The sequence below is a fragment of the Dermacentor silvarum genome, chromosome 10, assembly GCF_013339745.2.
Source record: "Dermacentor silvarum isolate Dsil-2018 chromosome 10, BIME_Dsil_1.4, whole genome shotgun sequence".
Classification (NCBI taxonomy): Eukaryota; Metazoa; Arthropoda; class Arachnida; order Ixodida; family Ixodidae; genus Dermacentor; species Dermacentor silvarum.
In genome coordinates this window covers 124,601,103-124,606,837 of record NC_051163.1, presented here as the reverse complement: position 1 = coordinate 124,606,837, position 5,735 = coordinate 124,601,103, and positions in this window count along the sequence as shown.

Below are 5,735 nucleotides of genomic sequence, written 5' to 3'. Positions count from 1 at the left end.
GACAGCAAAACAGCTCTGTATTCAAGGCCCAACAAATAAATTGTCTGCGCCAACTTTTAACTTCGGAGAGAGAGATGCTTGCGCTCGTGTACATCCCTTCATTGTCTTCTTTAGTCGTGACATTGCCTCCCTTCTAAGATAAGCATCGGGACGATGCTTTATCGTGACGACGCCAGGATCTGTCCACGCATATGCTGCAGAGATTTCATTCGGACAAATAGGCTTCATCCGGACGACGGGCACAATCTCCGGTGTATGCCGTGGACGCCTTGAGGAATGTGGACTATCGGAAACGACTTCACAGTTGACATCAGAGAGACGTCGTATGACTTTATATGGACCGAAGTACGCCTCAGTAGTTTCTCTGAAAGACCACGACGGCGAACAGGAGTCCCACGCCCAAACTCTCTCTCCAGGCTCGTAGGAGATTTCGGTGGCAAAGGTTATAGCGCCCTGCATCGTACTCCTGCTGCCGACGAATACGTATGCGTGCAAGTTGTCGGGCTTCTTCAGCACGCTGAGTGATGTAGTCAGCATCAGTTTCGACGCCATCGTATCCATCTTCATGCGGCAACATTGGGTCGAGCATGGATGTGACATCGCGACCGTGGAGAATGCGGAACGGTGTCATCCACGTTGTCTCTTGCTGAGCCGTATTGTATGCAAAGGTGACATATGGCAATATCTCGTCCCAGTTTTTTATGCTCCACATCAACATACATGCAAAGCATATCCGCAAGTGTATTATGGAGGCGCTCCGTGAGTCGTTGCCTGCCGATGAGATGTGCCGCTAAGTCTTAAAACTGTGCCCAATAGCTCGGCTGTGAATGCTGTTCCTCTGTCATTTATTAATACTGTGGGGGCGCCATGTCTCAGTACAACATTCTCTATAAAAAAAATCGAGCTGCTTCACTGGCCGTTCCCCGCGGCAGAGCTTTGGTTACGGCGTAGCGCGTGAGATAGTCTGTGGCTACGATAATCCATCGGTGTCCCGTAGCAGAAGTTGAAAATGGGCCTAGCAGATCCATTCCGACTTGTGCAAATGGAGTTCTGGGTACTTCGATAGGATGGAGGAAGCCTGCTGGTTTGACGGCTGGCACTTTCCGCCGCTGGCAATCAAGGCATGTACAGACGTACTGTTGAACGGTCGCCGTCAATCTTGGCCAGTAATACTTTTCTCTCACTCTGTAAAGCATTCGTGTGAAGCCCAAATGGCAGGATGTTGCTTCATCATGGCATGCCTGCAATATTTCATTCCTGAGAAATGGTGGGACGATTAGCAAGTAGGGGCTGCCGTTCGGAGACAAGTTCACTTCAAAGAGGACGTCGTTGCGTAAGCAAAACGATGGAAGTCCTCTTCCAAAACATTTTGGCAGAGTAGAAGTGCGACCCTCCAGGAAGCTAATAATGGGCTCCAATTCTGGGTCTTCGCGTTGCTGCTGTGCAAGCGTAGTCTTGTTCACAACCGCAACAAACGCTGTATCGTCGTCATCTTCTGTACTTGCAGGTTCGAATGGGGCACGAGAAAGGCAGTCGGCGTCCGTATGCCGCTTTCCCGACTTGTACACAATAGTCATGTCGAACTCTTGAAGTTTAAGGCTCCAGCGCGCCAATCGTAATGATGGGTCTTTTAAGTTCGTCAGCCAGCAAAGTGAGTGGTGGTCACTGACAACAGCAAACGAGCGGCCGTACAAATATGGGCGAAATTTGATCACCATACAAACCACCGCAAAACACTCTTTTTCTGTGGTGGAATAATTTGCTTCTGTGCGGGAAAGGCTTCTACTTGCATAATTTATTACTTTTTCAGCGCCATCTTGCCACTGCACAAGTACAGCTCCTAAGCCGATATTGCTGGCATCGGTGTGAACTGCTGTCGGGGCGTCTTCATCGAAGTGTCCCAGGACCGGTGGATTTTGAAGGCGTTGCCGTAGCTCGTCGAATGCTTTCTGCTAATCTTCATCCCATACGAATGCTACGTCTTCTCTGGTGAGGCGTGTCAACGGCGACGCAATGCGTGAAAAGTTCTCAATAAAACGCCGGTAATATGCGCATAAGCCTAAACATCTTCTCACTGCCTTTTTGTCGGATGGCACAGGAAAATGTTTAACGGCAGCTATCTTTTCCGGATCAGGCCGTATCCCCTCATTACTGACAACATGGCCTAGAAAAAGAAGCTCTTCGAAGCCAAAGTGGCATTTTTCCGGCTTAAGCGTGAGACCGGCAGACCGTATGGCTTGAAAAACAGCACGTAGTCGCCTCAAGTGCTCGTCAAATGTCGCAGAGAATACAATCACATCGTCTAGATATACTAAGCACGTTTGCCACTTGAGTCCTGATAAAACGGTGTCCATTACCCGCTGAAATGTTGCCGGTGCGGAGCACAAGCCGAAGGGAAATACCCTAAATTCATAGAGGCCATCAGGTGTCACGAATGCTGTTTTCTCGCGGTCTCTTTCGTCTACTTCTGTTTGCCAATAGCCGCTCCTTAGATCCATCGATGAGAAATAGCGTGCATGCCGTAGTCTATCGAGAGAATCGTCTATGCGGGGTAGCGGATAAACGTCCTTCTTAGTGACCTGGTTGAGTTTGCGGTAGTCGACGCAGAAGCGCAAGCTGCCATCCTTCTTTTTAAACAACACTACCGGCGATGCTCAAGGACTTTTCGACGGCTGAATAACGTCATCTTGAAGCATTTTCTGCATCTGGTTTTTCTATCGCTTCGCGTTCTCGCGCTGCCACCCGGTATGGGTTTTGCCGTATGGGTCTGGCCGTTTCGTCTGTAATAATTCGATGTTTGGTCAGTGGCGTTTGGCCAACTTTGGACGTCGAAGAGAAACAGTTCCGAAGCTCATCAATAAGCTCGAGGAGTCTTTCTTTCTGTTTAGGTAGCAAACTTGGGCCGACATCAATGGATAGAGGCACGTTCGGCAGATCGGGGGAATCGTCTTGTTCAACAGTCATGCAGTCGTTAACCTCATTCAGCTCTTCCACGTACGCGACTGCCATACGTCTTGTAAGATGCCGGCGTTCAGCACTAAAGTTTGTTACTGGGAAAGCCGTCTGTCCACGAGTGATGTCAACTACACCTCTTGCAACTGATACGCCATGACTAAACAGCAGACCACGAATTTGTTCAGCGATCATGTTGGAGCACCTTGGCGAGTCGCATGTTACAGGCACAAGAGCGCATGAGTGCGGAGGGATGGTCACATCGTCATCGAAGATACGTAAATGCTCACGTCGGTGATCGTCACAGGGTACGGCCAAATGTGCATTCATCCGAAACGTGACCGGCCTGTCCGGAATGTTTATAATAGCGCCGTATTCGTGCAGAAAATCCATTCCCAGTATCACGTCTCTGCAGCACTTCAGCAATATAACGAAAGTTTCAACAAACGTCGAGCTACCAATATCAATTCTGGCTGTGCATTTGCCTGTAGGGGTCATCAATTGACCTCCCGCCGTTCTTATGTGGGGACCAGTCCATGACGTCTTGACTTTATTAAGGCTATCGGAGAGTTTCTGGCTAATTATTGAGAAATAGGCCCCAGTATCTACTAACGCGGTTACGGGGTGTCCATCTACGAAAACAGCGAGGTCAGCACTTACGACTTCCCTTGGGGTCCGCAGAGGCATATTGTCCGATTGCACAGATAGTGTTGGGGGTGTTGAAGCATTTCGACGGTCGGCAACCTCCCCCCCAAAGGTCGCTTCTGTTAGTTTCCCCGACGAGGGCTAGGGGACCTGCCGCCCCTGACTACATCGGCGTAACTGCGACCTTGCGGCGAAGAGCTCGGTGCAGGTGACGGAGAGCGGGTTCGACGAGTGAATTGATGTCCTTGCGGAGCAACATCGTCACTGTAGCGCCTGTTTTCGAATCGAACTCGCGGAAAGGTGGGTGGAGAGCTCTGGTATCCGGGGTCACGATACGGGCAAAAACGGTAAACGTGGCCGGCTTCTCCACAATGAAAGCACCAAGGACGGCGGTCGACGGTGCACCACATTTCCGTCCTGCGAACAAATGGTCGACTTGTGGGCGTCCTCTGCGGCCAAGCTGCAGTTGTCTGCGATGGGAAGTAGGCCGATGTTTCCACAGGTACACTAGGTTGCGTGGTCAGTGGCTGCGCGTTGTACGGCGGGGATGGCGGCTCGTTGAAAGGACGAGCCAAAGGTTGTGAGTTGTAGGCTGCTGCTGGAGGAGGACGAAGAACAGCCAATGCGTTGCTGAGAGACCGTTGGTTCGGTAGAGATTCAGGCAACGAGAATGCCTACCTGATTTCTTGTCGCACAACCTCTGCTACAGAAGCCCCGACTGACCCCTGCGGGGTCACAAGGAGGTTGCGAATCTCTTCACGAACAACCTCCCGGATGAGCTCACCAAGCTCATTTCCGGCAGCCAGAGCAGAAACGTTGCTCGAGGCGTTGCTTGGGCGATCGAAGGGTCGGCAATGTTGTTGCAGTCTTATACTTAATAGCGCATGAAAAGGGACGAGGCACAGACGGACGACGCGGACACAGCGCTAACTTCCAACAATCTTTTTAAAACATTGTTGCGGAACCGGCGGGTCATGTCCTCCGCAAACATGGCGACGCTCTCATTCGGTTTCTGGATGTGCGACTCGTTTAGTTGGTGGGCAGAATCGCGACGATCGTTGTTTGCGAAGGTGGTGGAAAGCTGCTGTCGAAACTCATTCCAGGAAGTCAGTGTGGCTTCCCGGTTCTCGTACCACGTACGAGCGCTGTCCGCCAGAGCGAAGTAGACGCGTGAGAGTTTTTCTTCTGCAGTCCACCGATTCGCCTTGGCGACTCGCTCGCATTGCGCGAGCCAATCTTCGACGGCCTCGTAAACATCACCATGGAATGTGTCGTGAGTCTGAGGATGCTGCAGAGTCACCTGAGAAGGTCCTGCGGTTGCCATATCGTTAGGTAGAGTTCACGTTGGTGGGGAGTTCTCCAAGAAGATTACCTCCGGGCTGAGGCCCCGCAGTCGGCGACTGTAGCGGTGGACAGGAGTGTCCACTAGAGGAACTGATTGCGGGTTTGAACTGGGTGTTGCACTCCGCAGAGGAGTTCCGAGCATCAGGGAGTACCCAGCACATCCACGAGTGTCGCAAGATGCGAAGAACGGCACACAGAACGACGGCCGTGCGACAACAAACACAGGCTCTATATGCAAGGCCCAACAATAATTGTCCACGCCAACTTTATCTTCTTCGGAGGGAGAGATGCTTGCGCTCGTGTACCTCCCTTCATTGTCTTCTTTAGTCGTGACAATATATATATATATATATATATATATATTGTAGTGGGGAATATGCATGTAGGCGCCGTGGGTATTGCCATCGCTTCGGCGCGAGACCCGAGCTCGAGCTACGGATGCCAACAGGTAGGACTGTGCCTACAAAGCCACTTGCGATCCCTCGGACAAGTCTCAATAAATCCCCCTTTCATTTGGTGGAGGTGCCGGGTAACCTCGAAAACTGGAACTCCGAAGCCGGACGCTACCCACTGCTACGACCATGCCTGACGACACCGCCCAGGAAGATAGACCTCAGCCTCCAGCGGTCATCGTTTCTGGTGTGTTGCGCCAGCGTGATCCTGCCGTCTTTAGCGGCACCGATGATCATGACGTGGAGGATTGGTTGTCATCGTACGAGCTGGTAAGCCGGCACAATAAGTGGGACGACGCCACCAAGTTGCATAACGTGTTGTTTACCTTACCGGCGTCGCGA